The sequence below is a fragment of the Ursus maritimus genome, unplaced genomic scaffold (genome assembly GCF_017311325.1).
Source record: "Ursus maritimus isolate PB19 unplaced genomic scaffold, ASM1731132v1 scaffold_9, whole genome shotgun sequence".
Classification (NCBI taxonomy): Eukaryota; Metazoa; Chordata; class Mammalia; order Carnivora; family Ursidae; genus Ursus; species Ursus maritimus.
In genome coordinates this window covers 42,096,927-42,111,837 of record NW_024427107.1, presented here as the reverse complement: position 1 = coordinate 42,111,837, position 14,911 = coordinate 42,096,927, and the positions used below count along the sequence as shown (strand labels likewise).

General features: G+C 42.6%; 1 protein-coding gene across 4 annotated transcripts in view; it reads right to left on the bottom strand.

Moving 5' to 3' along the window:
* Positions 1-14,536, bottom strand: part of CPQ (carboxypeptidase Q) — a 439,474-nt gene extending 424,938 nt beyond the window's left edge. For 2 of the 4 annotated variants that reach the window (XM_040625806.1, XM_040625807.1), the window contains exon 1: positions 14,408-14,535. The gene's annotated coding sequence lies outside the window, so the exon portion shown is untranslated. Of the gene's footprint in view, positions 1-14,407 lie in introns of all 4 variants that reach the window. The other 2 variants (XM_040625805.1, XM_040625804.1) reach the window with 2 other exon arrangements.
* Between the last annotated feature and the right edge of the window lie 375 nt (positions 14,537-14,911).

Sequence of the window (14,911 nt, the reverse complement as noted above, 5' to 3'; positions counted from 1 at the left end):
TTATGCTTACATTAGATGCCTCCAAGATCTACCAGAGTGGATTTTTTGGTTATTATTCTATCACCCAATTGCTTTTCTTACCCAACTTAATCATATTCAGTGTCTCTTTACACCTAGTCCTAAACCCTGTTTTTGTCTTCTATAACCAGATCTACATTCTCAAATGCCTGCTAGGTATCTCCATCTGCAAATGTTTTCAAAGCCTAACTAAATTCATAATCTCTTCTCCCCAAGGTCTTTCCTTCAGGGTTCCCTATTTCTGAAATAGGGAATACAAATCTTCCAAACTCGGTGGGCAGCCTTGACTCCCAATCTTTCTCCCCCAAAATTCTGCACATTGATCTACCACTGTACTTTTTCTGTCCTATCTTAGGGCAGCCCTTATGGCCTCCCTCCAAAAAAGCAGGAGAAAGGGTCTCTGCTTTCTTGGTTCTCAGAGCCTTCTACTCATTTTCTTCCTGAGGATAGTTTATTTGAATTTTATGTTTGCATTTCTGTCTCTGACAGTAGATCATGATTGCCTTGAAAGGAGCTTTGTTTATGTACCTATGTATTCTGATCTCCTCCATATTTCAGTGTTTGGAATCAAAAAGATGCTGAATAAAAGCTGTTTGAGTTATTTGCATTAATTGCACTAACCACAGTAAATGCGATGGCAAATGAAGACAATGCAAATACGATTTTTAAAACAGGATTTTCTTGAGTCTTCTGATTAGTAAAAAATAACAGAGAAGTCCAATGAGTGGGTTGGTGATAAAAATGGTATAAATATATGAAGGAATAAAAATCTGAGGAACTTAGTAGTTTCCTAGATTGATGAAAATAAAATAAATTTAGAAAATACATGTATTTGAAACTTCAAATTATTGGAAGGAAATTATAGTATTTCAACCAGACTACACTGAAGACTGAACATTTACAATAAATTGTGTTTTTAAAATTATACTTGACAGGGTGCCTGGGTGGCTCAGTCGTTAAGCATCTGCCTTCAGCTTAGGTCATGATCCCAGGGTCCTGGGATCAAGCCCTGCAGCAGGTTCCCTGCTTGGCAGGAAGCTGCTTCTCCCTCTCCCACTCCCCCTGCTTGTGTTCCCTCTCTCACTCTCTCTTTCTGTCAAATAAATAAATAAAATCTTTAAATAAATAAATGATAAATAAATAAAATTATACTTGAGAAAAGGTAAAATAAAGTATTCATGTGTGGGGGAAAAAGTTGTTTCCACTGAGATTGCTAGGATGTGAATCTGGAGCTTTAGGCACCCATTTTGCCTACTGTATACTGAAAGCCTATCTGCAGAATGAAACCAAGCAGGACAAGCTAAGCTGAAAGATAGACAATTAGGGATAGAGATGGACCCATATTATATCATTTGTGTCCTGGATCTAGCCATGCCTAAAGCCAGCTATATCCCTGAACTTTCCAGCTATGAAAGTTATAAATTCTTTTAGTTTTACCTCATTTTAGTTGGATTGCTTTCACTTCCAACCAAATGTCCTTATTCAACATCACCAACCTTATCAACTTCCCCAAAATCATCTCTTAACTTAGAAAGAGGATTTCCCTTTTTCTGTTAATGAAATCATAATTGCCCCTATCACTCAGGCTCAAAAGTACAAAAGCATCTGTGTATTCAGTCAGCCACTAAATTTCATCATTCTATTCTCTTACATCACTTCCTTTTGTCCCTACCAATAAAATTTTCACCACTTTAATTCTGGTCTTCTTTATTTCTCTCACTTAGCAATAGTGTTATTCATAGCACATCTCAATTATCACCTTCTCTTTGAAACCTTTTCTTATCTTCCCTGACCAAAACATCCCCCCGCCCCCGCTCTGCTTTTTCCTCTCCCTTTCTGCCATTCTTCAACCCCATTCTCCTAGAACCATCTTGAGTCAGCTCAGGCATGATCATTTCCAGGATGCTGTTCCTGACTTGACTTCTCTTCTCACAGGTAGGGCTGAATGTCCTCTTCAGTGATATCCCAGGACCCTCCCCTCACCTCCTTCAAAGTTTACCACAGCCTAAGTCAAAATTATCCACATCATGTCACTAGTCTTAAAGCTTTTCAAGGGAAAGATCAATGTCAAAAGGATTATCTGTCCAATATATAGTAGAAGTTCAATAAATGCTTCTGAGCTTTTAAAGTGAATTGTGTTTCCCTCATCCTTGTGTCTCCATCATATAGCGCATGTGCAACACAGAGTAGCAGCCAGATTTTGTTGTTGGCTGGCTAAGAGAAGAGTCTTCGGCAATAGGCTGAATGTGTCCTCCAGGAAATTCAAATGTTGAAATCCTAACCCTAATGTATGGTACTAGGAGGTGGGGCATTTGCAAGGTAATTAGGTCACGAGGATAGAGCCCTCATAAATGGGACTAGTGCCCATATAAAAGTGGCACTAGGGAGCTCTTGAACCCTTCTTTTGCTATATTGAGTACACAATGAGAGGTTGGCAGTCTGCAACCCCAAAGAGGTCCTTCACCAGATCCCAGCCATGCTTGCACCCTGATCTCAGACTTCTAGTCTCCAGAACGGTGAGAAACTAATTTCTATTATTTATAAGCCACCAGTCTACGGCACTTTGTTACAGCAGTCTGAACGAAGACGCCTTCTCATCTCCAGTCTGACTGTGATTCTATCCACTCAACTCACCATTAAAGATTAATCTTGGCTCACAACCTTACTTGGTGGTGATTCCAATAATGCTTTCATTAACACCCTAGATTGCCTTTGCCTTTCCTCCTCACTTACTTGCCTATCCCTCAAAACCAGTTTTGAATTTTCCCTGTGCTTGCTTGCTCCGTAATACCAGCATCCACATTTACCTAATCATATCATATGTCTCCACTATACTCTAAGGTTGCCTGATCTCAGCCAGGTGCTCTGCATTGCTCCGCAACTCTTATATTTATCTTCAGCTGACCCCTATCAAATTCCCCATTGCAGCTGCTACAGAGTTTTTCCACTCTCCTTAAGCCCCAAATTCCGCCCCTACTCCCCACATGCTCAGCACAAGATCTCCTCTTCCACATAACTCGGGATACAATGTTACAACCATGAGATGGCTTGGCTTTCTTCATCCTCAACTCACAATTTTTCTATCCCTTTACACAGCCCTTCTCAGCTCATGCTCCAGTGAAAGAATTGCCCACCCTCCTTTGCAAAGCCAAATTCTCTATTCATACTATACCAATTATTTAATTTTTCTCCCTCTCTTTGGCTCGTTCCCTTTACCACACAAGAATGCTTAAACTTCTTCTGTCTAAAGAGTATTTCATTATTAGCTAATGTCTGTTGAGCACTTACAATGTGGCAGTGCCACTGGAAGCAGTTCACAGCAATCATTTTTACTTAATCTTAACAATAACCTTTGATGCTTTTGGTAGCATATCCCCTATTTTACAGATTAAGAAACTGAGGCCGGTATTGGGAAATTTGCTTAAGGTCACACAGCTTTCTATTTCCGTATACAACTTGAACTTTTCTAACAAATGATCTAAATTTAATTCTTCTCCCTTCTTTCCTTCCTTTCTTCCCCTGTGTTTCTACATCATAGCTCCAAAACCTTCACTGCCGGATCAATCACAGCGACTTAAGGGTAGGGACATCAGCACACTGCACGCACAGACACACACAACACCACTATTAACACTCCTTCAAAACAGACTCGTTGAAATGTTGAAAAAATAAATCCAGCCCTTAGGAGAATTATATTTAAAAAACAAAACACCACATAGCAGCAATGCCCTTTTCTCTTTCTCTCACTTTTATAAATTTTCAAGCACCAAGAGTTTAGAATTGTGCAAAAGAAACGAAAGCACTGAGGAGGTTTTCCTGGGTTTGAGAAGCACTCATAGCCTCGGTATTTTTCTTCAGTCACTTAACCTAATCCCATGGTCCCGAGCTTGGCAGAGTCTCCACGGCTTTCAAGAAGAATTCTGTCTGAACAAGAGGGACGAGATCAGGTCCAGAAAGGAAGAGCACACAACAGTATCAGCTGAAGTGCTTCCCCATCAGAAAGGCCAGGCTGACACCGGGTCAGCTGAGGAAACAAACATTTCTTCCATTGACAAGTGTTTAATTGGACATTTTGAAAATCTAATGTCATGTATGCAGATGCAAATGTTTGAAGAGTTGTTTACAGTGTAGTTTGTGCCAGACAGGCTCCAATGCCAAGCCAGCACACAGCCTCCCATTATTCTGCTGGGCTCGGCTTTTAAAGATGTTTCAGGGCTCTCTGAGCCTTGTAAATTTCCACATCCACAGGCTTATCTGTGTTTTCAAAGCACAGTCCTTCTTCCCCCTTCCACCCCGGTGAGTAGACATCAGTCCTCCTCCCGCCAATCTCCGCAACTGCCTGTCCTGGTTCAGAAAAGGCTTTGGAGAAATGATTTGGCAAGTGATTACTCCAGCTCTAGACAGTAGAGTGTTGAAGTTTTAGTCGTTTTTGAAAAACTAACAAAAAGAAAATGCCAGACTCTAGATCCCTGCCGAGAAACCAGGTCTTAGGTGATGCAATCATTCCAAGAATTATTAAAAAATAAAAATCCTGTCACTTGTTTTGCATTTGATAAGCTTATTTTTTATCCAATGGTCTTCACTGTATAAAAAGCCATAAAAATTATGATCATTTACTAATGAGTTCACTCATTCATACTACAAACATTGATTGATTACCTACTATGCTCACAGCAACGGCAAACATTTCAGATATATAGAAAGAAGGAATATGTCATCCTTGGCCTCAGGAAGCTAGTGAAAGAGGAAGGCAAATGACTATCATACAGAAGGAAAGAAATTTTCATGTACTTACAATAAAGTCATGATAAAGTACTGAAGGATTATCACAGGAGAGAATGAGGAAGAAATAACAGAGAAGATGGTATTTCAGCTCAACCTTATAGGACACATTAATTTTCATAGCTGTATAGTGGGAAGGGTATTTCTAGTCAAAGAACAACCATGAGCAAAGGTCTGAACAATTATAATTTCCCCAGAAACGATAAGAAGTCTAGGGAAGCTGGGGTGTTATAATGCACTGGGGAGAAATTGAAATACACACACATGCACACAACAAATGTATTTCCGGTCCCCTTTCACACTTACTGATTCAGGACCTACAGTTAAGGAGCACCTAGGAATCAGTATTTTTTAAAATTTTCCCAGGTCATGACATGCACTCAGGATGAGACTGGGTACAACACATACAGAATACATGGAGAAATATAGGAGGTGTTATGGGCTGAACTGTGCCCCACCCCCCGCCCCCGCCACCAAAATGTGTATGTAGAAGTCCTGTCCTAATCCGGTACCTCAGAAAATGACTCTATTTGGAGGCAGGGCCTTTAAAGAGGTCATTAAATTAAAATGGGGGCATTAAGGTGGGCCCTGGTACAATCTGACTGGGTCTTTATAAGAAGAGACTATTCGGACACACAGGCAGACCAGGGATATGTGTGAACAGAAAAAAGACTGTGAGGAAACAGCGAGAAGATAACCAACTGCAAGCCAAGGAGAGGGGCCCGGGAAGAAACCAAACCTGCTGGCACCTTAATCTCAGACCTCCAGCCTCCAGAACCATGAGAAAATCATCTTCTGCTACGTAAGTCCCCCCAGTCCGCAGTATTTGTGATGGCAGCCCTAGCAAACTAACACAGTAAGTGAAGAATGCACCCAGAAATATATTTAATGCCAGATTTTTAAGAACCTTAAATGCCATACTAGGTGTTTAGATTTTGTTCCACAGACAATTTCTCAAACCTTAGGTCTTTCAAGGAGGGAAGTAATACGACCCAGCCTATGATCCAACTCTTGAGGCAGCATGGAGGATAAAGTGGTTTAAAAGATTCTGCCTGGGCAAGGCAAGAGACAATAAGGGGTATGACTAGGGCAGTGACAGAAAGGATGGTGAGAGCGGGGAGACAGAAAAATTTAGGAACTATAACAGGTAGACATAAACAGCATTTGCTAACTTAGTAATTTTGGAGGATGAGGAAAAGGGGAGTTAAGGATAACCTCCCAGATTTTGAGCCCGTTTTGTACCCTGTATTTCAGACACATCACATTACCTATAATCCCATTGATTGAGGTGCCATTAACCACAAGACAAAACACAGAGAGAGCATATTTGGGAATGAAACTGCTGATGAGTTAAAAACCAGAGAAGAGAAATCAGAGAGAATTCAAGTGTAGAGATGAAGCTCTCTTGAGTACAGAGGAGCTCCTTAAAGCCACAGGGTAATGAGAGCATTGCCCTCACTTCCAATTTCAGCCCCAAAACGTAAAAGCTTGAAAGTCATCACTCCTGTCCTTACCACAATAAAGGAAACTGAACAAACTGAAAAGCATCAACTTTCCTTGGGCCTAGCAGGGAACTAAGGATGCAGAGTAAACCACCACCTTAAAATCTGAAGAGACAGGTAAACCCAGAGACAGGTAAAGCCCAGACCAGCTTACCTGGAGCAGAAGCCACTGGAGCCTTAAACTGGTAAGAATACCTGCGTGGTAATGTTGACAGAGTGCTGGACACTGAGTCTGGACTACCGTGAGAGTGAGAAACACCTCAGGCCACCGTGCGGGTCAGGTTGAGGGCACCGGGGATTCCAGCAATCTTAGAGAATCATAAGACAACTATGACAAAGGAGCAAAGACAGAAGGGAAACTAAACTACCAATCAATATAACAATAGTGGCTGATATTGACTGAGCACTTCCGGTGTGGCAGGCCTGTCCTAAATGTTTACATTTCTTAAGCCCACAACAAACCTACAGAAAAATGCATTATTTTTTCTATTGCTGCTGGAACAAATTACCACAAACTTGGTGGCTTAAATAAAATAAACCTATTAACCTACAGTTCTGTAGGTCAGAAGTCCAACATGGGACCCCCCCCCCCCCAGGTAAAAATCAAAGTGCTGGCAGGGCTGCATTCCTTTTGGTGGCTCTAGAAGGGGATGTTTGCCTTTTTCCAGCTTCAGGTGGCCACCCTCATTCCTTGTCTCATGGCCTCCTTCCACCATCTTCAAAGCAGACAATATTGCATCTCTCTGGCCAGTCTTCCATAGTCACATCTCCCTAACTCTCTGACTCCTCTTCTGCTCCTTCTTCCACTGGTAATTGGGCCCACCCAGATAATCCAAGATGATCTTTCTACTTTCAGGTCAGATAGTTAGCAATCTTAATTCCATCTGCAACCTTAATTCTCCTTTGCCACATAATCTATCATAGTCATGGGTTCCGGGGAATAGGGCATGGACACAAGCAGTTATAATCATTATTTTCATGTTACAAATGAAGAAAATGAGGGATAGAGAGCCTATGTAATTGGTCCAAGGTCACACAGGTGTTGCTGGCAGAGCTGAGATTTAAACACAGGAAACTGGCCCATATTCTCAACCATTAAACTCTAGAGAACATGGGTGCTACTGAGTGATTTGTTTAAGTAGTAAACTCTAAAATTTAGAATGAGTAGGTAATGAAATGTCAGAATAGTGCAGACTTCCAGGATTTGCCCTCTGCGTCTCAAAGAGCTTAACTGGGGTTGGCGACCCTCCATAGATTCTCTACTCTTCCTATGGCCCCGGGTTTTCTGTAAACTTTAGTTCAGAAAAGCTAGTGAAAAGAAAAACCCTGTTAAAAAACAGCCAAATGTTTGAGACAGTAAATTTTGCAATATAATACACATGGCATTGATGATTTACAACACTTAATCAAATGTAACAAGTGCATCTTTGGATTAGACATGGATAACACAGACCCGATATATTTTGATAATGGTAACAGAATCTCAAAATGATGTTCTGGGCACAAAAAGGACATGTGTATACGAAGGTGGCAGATGACTACATGAGTGCCTTGACAGCACCATGAAAGAAAGAGGATGTTTTCTTTTTGTTGTTTCAACCTAGTCCAAAACTAACTGAAAACAGAGGCACTAGGCCAGCAGGACTCTAGAATTCACTGAAATCTTCATTTGACTTTTTTTTAACAATCTTTCATAAATGTTCCAAGGAAGAAATGAATTTTCTGCAAATAAGAGATTTTATATATATATATATGTATATATGATAAAAATAAGAGAGACCTAACCGGGGATGTACTGTATGGTGACTAACATAATATAATAAAAAATCATTAAAAAAAAAATAATAAAAAATAAATAAATAAATAAATAAATAAAAAATAAGAGAGACCTATATAATGTGCACATATATACATCACACACATATATATTCACATATAAATAACTGTTTTATCTTATTAATATTAAGAATGTCATATTATTGGAACTTCCTATATCCCTGTTCGTCCTTATGAATTATATTCTTCAACTTCATTAGTTACATTATTCAAATCCTACCATTTACCTTTTGTGCCTATTTCGTTTGCCCTGTAACAACAGATCTTAAGGTATTCCTATAAACTGGTCATCTTCTCGCACTTCTGACAATTTCCTTTATATATTTTGAGAGTAAGTATTTTTAAATGCTTGGCCCATAAAAAGTCACAACTATTCTGTCTTCCTTACAGATTTTATCTTTCAATAACATAAAACAAGCCTGGATCTAGTGTTAATACTCTTTCCTTGGAATTATAGCTGATTTCATTTTAAAAATGATGTAGAATTTAAGGCCCATAAGAGTCTCTGGTTTCCCTACCCTGGCCGATTCTGTTTACATTTACATTCACAACTGCCTCTTGTGGGTCCCACCATCACACCAGGGCAGTGCCAGTGCTGGGCTTTTCTATTTCCCAGCTGAGCTTCACCCTACCCAATGTCCTATTTGTCCATGCTTTGTAAGCAGTAAAGGTAGCTAGATGGATTTAACTGCAAATCATTATGTACAATGGTCTCTAATGATTAAGGGATCCAACTCCAGTTCCCCATTTCCATACACGATACTCAAATTAGAAAAGTCTTCAACATATAATACAATCAACATAGATGTAGCTTCCTGCAGATGTGTCTTGCTTTAAGCAAACCCCATATTTGAAAGTCTGGATTTCTCTAGACAAATATATTAAGGAGTGATTAATTGTTCACTTTATAAAGGGGTTATTTGCCTCATGAAAGATTTAATTATTAAGACATATTGTAGATTCTCTTATTGCATTGAAAGTATCATTAGATTTCTACAAATATTCTCTATATACAATCCTTCATGACCATCCCCACAGTATATAGCAGAATTGGTGCTAAAGATACTTTCTATCACTGCCTCATCCTGAGAAATCTTGGCTTTGTTGGCCTTCAAATATCATCTGCTTTACTTTTACATGATGTGACACAGTTAGGGGGTGGAGGGGACACACTATAAAAGGCCAGGGTTCCAAGGCAAAGCAAGGCTCTGATACAACAGACAGAGCAGCAGACTGGAAGTCAGAAGGCTTGGAGCTCTTGCCAGCTAGCAGAGCTGAGGCAAACTACAGCCTGCTTAATACTCAGATTTTTAAGTTATAAAAGAAAGGTAATAGTGCCTGGCTGTACCTACTTTTCAGGGTTCATATAACAATCAAATGTAAAAATTCTTCTTAAATATAAGGTGCCATGCTAATGTAGTCTTTTTTCCAAGCAAGTCTAATACCACAACACTAAGGGAACACTATATCAATCTCCCTTTTTCTTTGTTAGCAACTATTGGTCATAGAACTCATTAAATGTTCTGAGAGTTCCTCCTAATCATTATCCTTTTCATTTTATCTTACTCTACCTCTTTTATTCTTCCCTTAGTTCAAAGTCTCCCAACACTCTCTCTGCAAAGTAAGATCAAACCCTTTGCCCAGCACCTCTGAACAATCTCCTATTTGTCTCTTCCTGACAAGCTGAATAAGAGAAGAAACCAAAGCCTGTGATATTCTTACCATTAAAGAAATACAGTTATTTGGAAGAGCCTGCTCAAATTTCTTCTCTATATTCCAAGTCTGCCTACACCTGTGTCGACAGCGATCGGTCCTCTCTGCTACACTCCTGCCATTTGCTTACCTGCGTTCCTTTGAACCACTCCTGTCTATGTCACTCTATTTCGGTTTCTTTTGGTGGCTTATAGTAATCCCTTACGCTTTGAGTGTCCAACTTCTTTTCCTTCACTGGAACTTACATAAGAATTGGAGTTCTAACAAACACATGAAATGTGATGCAATGGTCATTAGCCAAGTCCAACATGGTTTTCTTTTTCCTTCTTTTTAAGAGATTTATTGAATTGATTTTTCTTTTCAGACTGAGGACCAGTGGCAATGCTTGGCAGGTCCCAACTGTATGATGTCGCAGTGCAGCTACAGTCAAGGCTGTACACTAGGAGTCTCCCCTGGATGTCCCATAGTTGTCTCTACTCACTGCTTTTCTCTTGAAACCTCCTCGTCATCTTATATTGATTAGTCTCTTTAGTGGCATCTGCATTCTTCCAGCCAAGCAAATCCCAAACCTCAGAATTCTTTTCGGCCCTATTTCCCATATCCAGCTGGTCATTAAATCCTGCCCTCTCTACTTCCTGAATATCTTTCAAACCTGTGCTAGTTTAGACCCTTCCCCTATTTCATCTGGGCTATAGCAACGGCAGCCTCATGGTCTTCCAGCCTCCTGGCTTTTCCATCTCCAGTTCCTCCAAAGCATTATTGCTGGAGCTATTTTCTAAAGAAAATCCAATCATAAAACTCCTCTGATGAAAAACTCTGCTTAAAAAAAACTCTGAAACAGAGTATCCACGCTGTGATAAAATCTAGATAACATGGGGCGCCTGGGTGGCGCAGTCGTTGGGCATCTGCCTTCGGCTCAGGGCGTGATCCCGGCGTTCTGGGATCAAGCCCCACATTGGGCTCCTCTGCTGTGAGCCTGCTTCTTCCTCTCCCACTCCCCCTGCTTGTGTTCCCTCTCTCGCTGGCTGTCTCTCTATCAAATAAATGAATAAAATCTTTAAAAAAAAAAAAAATCTAGATAACATGGCCCCACCCTCACACGATCTCTCTACTGAGGCCACACAGAACTCCCATCTCTCCCCAGAGAACGCCACGTTCATCCTTGCCAGGCCTTGCCAATGTAGTTCTCTCTGCCTGGAATGCCCTTCTCCCTCCTCTTGGCCCTCAGGCTTCAAAATCAAGGTCAAAACTCACCTGCCTTCTGAAGTCTTCCCCAGCTCTAACCATATCTCTTTGCTAGGAGAACGAATGCCCCCACTTTAACATCACCCTATAGGGCAGTTATCTGCAGAATGGTCACTTTCCTAATTAAACTCTGTATCTCATTCATCTTAATCCGACACACAGTACACACTCAATAAATGGCCACCAAAATTAACATGTGCTAAATAAAATAATAACTAAAGAAAAAATTCCAGAGACCTAGAAGCACACAGGTCCTACTTTTTCCACTGCATTAAAGGAACAGGGCCTAGGAGTAAAGAGAAAGGACTAATAATCTGACTGAGGCAAACACATGAATGGGTTGTTTGTTTTTAAAAGCTAAGTGGTTTAGGGAGGGTAGGGGGAGAAGAAAGTACATTTTAAAGCTCTAGCTCCAGGGCAAGTAATAAAAATTGTTGCTTTAATGTTTTTTTCATAATATTGTGAGCAATGGGAAGGTCTATTCTATCACACCAGCCTTCAGGGCAGAAAGTTTCAGCCTCCTGAGCTAAATCAAACTGGCATGTGCTCTCAGTTTTTCAAGCGGCCACCATAGGTCTCTGCCTTCCATGAAGCTAAACTTGACTGACAAAGAAGAAATAAAATAATTTTCCACTTATTTTATGGGCCCCTCTTTTCTTCTTTTTGTTCTCATCAATTACTTATAAGGGTCCTGCAATCTTATCCCTGGATTACAGGGATAGAGCTGTTGTACTTTTCCTGCAATAGGAGTTGTTCTTATAAAGGAGGTTGGGAGGCAAAGCCTTAACAAGGACACAAAGCTAGCCCGGGAAATAATAATGCTCTGTACTCACAGTCCAAAGCTCTTAAGCTGATGCTAGCTCTTGATGTCACCCATTTTACACTCCCTAAATTGGTTAAGTCTGAACATGTTGAAAATTAGGATGCATGTGCATTTAGGTCAATGTATCAGAGTCTACCAGAGTCCCAGTGGAATTCAATAATTTTCAAAATGATATAACAACCAATTCTCTATAATTCAGTCTTAATCATTCCATCCCCAAGCCCCCATCCTAAATTCATTTACCCACAATGCCCCAGAGTTATATATACATATCCCAGAACATACACAGAGACCTCATTTTCTAACATGACACAGACTCTCCTAGCAGAGACTGCCTATGTTTCTGGCAGAAACCCTGACTCCAACTGTCTATATTTTGAGTACTTGACTTTCCCATTTTCCAAGCAGTTTCTACTTAGGAAGGTTGAATGGGAATCACAATACTATCTAGCTCTTAGGTTTATAGTAAGGATTAAATGGGGCAATATAAATAAAAAAATTAAACATAACAGTGCTTGCCGCATGGTCAGTGACCCATAAATATCAACTTTTGTTACATTCCATGCCTGAACAACACATGACCTCATAAATGGCTCTTTGGGAAAAGAGTTCAAGAAAGTTGGTCTTTTTCACCAAGTACCACTTTTGGCCCCACTTCTCCCAATAGACTTGAAATAACTGAAGTAGGTAACATTAATTTTATTTTACTTAACACGTTTGGGACTTTGTGTTTGTTAAATGTAGCATGCAAAAAATATTTTAATATGTTTGTAAAATGACTTTTTAAGTGCCATTAAAAAAATCTCTAAGGCCCTTCCAGCTCCAAAATGTTGTGATCTATAATAACTAATTTCAAATGCATGCAAATTAATAGTGATATAATTCCCCAGATACACTGGAGATATATGGCACTGTCAGTCTGGGCTGCACTGGAAACAAGTTAGACCCAGGCCCAGGAGCCTCCAGCAACGCGGAGTAAAGTCTTGCCTCTCCTTCTCCCCACCAGCCAGCCAGGAGTCTATTATTCTCTTCTTGAACCCCCAGATCCTTTTGCAACAGATGCGGAGAAGAATAAGGAATAAGCTGTAATTTGCAGAGAAGAAAGTAGGGCCAAGATTCTACAGAATCCCAAACAGACAGGCTGAAGTGAGCAGAATTCCATGAAGTCACCTACATTTCACCTTTGACCCCTGATGAAAGAGAATCCTAGAAGCCTAACTCAGGAAAGGGCCCCACCAACCCTCCCTCATCTTGGGAGATTAAGAAACTGAGACCTACAAAGATCAAATGACAAGTCCAAAGTCATCTGGCTTTTCTGGAACTCAAGTCTGGGAACCTAGAGAACTGATGCAGTGACCAATAGTATTAACCAGACTCAGCCTATGTTACTTCCAAAGCATCCGCCCAGGCAAATGTCTCTCATTTTCCTCTCTGGGCTACATTCAGCCTTCTTCAGCCACTCACGAATCAGCCAGTACCTATCTCAGGAAAACAAACAAGATTCTTCACAAACTTGAATTCAAGAGAAATGTCTGATTTTACAAACAAGTTACTAAAATCAGAGTCATGTGTTTCTACCTCTAGATTCACCCTTATCTTACAGAAATACAGTAAATAATATTACAGTGACGATGATTCTTCAAAAGTCCGCAGCAGAAAACAAAACACAAGCAAGAAAAATCCCCGGCGTATTTTAATCAACGCATTTACAAAAATCTACCCAAACTGGAAATATGAGGGGGCGCTTCCGGTGATTATTTCCTTAAAAACAGTATAAAATAAAGTTCCTTCTAAGTGAATGGCTCGATTTACGAGAGTGCAACATTAGCACAACTTTTTGGAAACCAACCCACCAGAAGATGAGCTGTAGTACACCCGTCTTCCCTGCCTGCACTGTATTCCTTCCTAGGCTGGCATGCACCTACTGAGTGTCCACTCATCAGTTCTGTTTCGCGGGCACTGGCCCATGCCTTCCACGGCTTAGGGAGCACCACCGAGTCCCTCCCGAGCCAGCCAGGCTCTGCCCTCGTGATTAGGAGTCTGAGCGGAGCCTAGGCGCGCACACCAAAAGCGAAAGCACAAGGTAAACGGCGGGAAAACAACTCCAAGGAGCTCGGATAACGCGCCCTGGAGGCCTAGGGAAGAGGGGCGCCCGTTGCAGACGGGGGAAGGGCAGCCCCGCGGCCTGCGGGAGGGCGCCGCTCTGGGCAAGGCCCCGCCGCCGCCGCGCCCGCGGCACTTCCGCAGCATCCTCCTCCATTCCGACGCCGGCGCTCGGCTTCCCGTTTCTGGGCCCGGTCCTCCGTCGTCACGGAAGCCGCACGGCCCGCGCGTCCCCGTGGCCTCCCAGCCCCGTCCGTCCGTCGCTCCCACGAATGGGCGACTTGCAAGGCCATCCCCGGGGCCCGCACCCGCTCAGCCCGCCCGCGGAAAGAGCCCGGGCCTCGACCCCGCCGCCCGCGGGAACGGCGGGCTGCGGCGAACGCACCTGTGGGGCCTCTTGGGGGCGGCGGCGGCGGCGGCGGCACCCGGGGCCAGACTTGCGGCCCAGCTTTCAGGTGGCGGCGGCCACACCCCTGACGCGCCCGGAGCCCTCCGCGCCGTCTGGTGACTGCGGCCCTGCCCCCACTGCGCCGCGGGCGGAAAGGCTCGGCGCTGCCTGCCGAGGGGCTGGGGGGCACCGGGGTCGGGGGTGCGGGGGGCACGGCGGCCGGGACTCCGACTCCAGAACGCCAGGGGGCCTCGGGCTCAGGCGACCAGAGGGCCACAGGTCGACCGGATGGCTCCTCACCTTCTGAGTTCTGGCGCCCGTCGGAAAATTGAGAGTCACAGGCTGGGCCCTGCGCCCCTAGCCCCTGCTTGTTTATAGAGGGACGGAAGAGACTCAGGAGCCGCCCTCCCACCCTGGCGGGTCCCCACGGCCTGGGGTTCTGGGCCACCGGGTGTTTCGGAAAGTGTGTAGCCTCAGGTAAGGCGAAAGACGGCAGAGGCG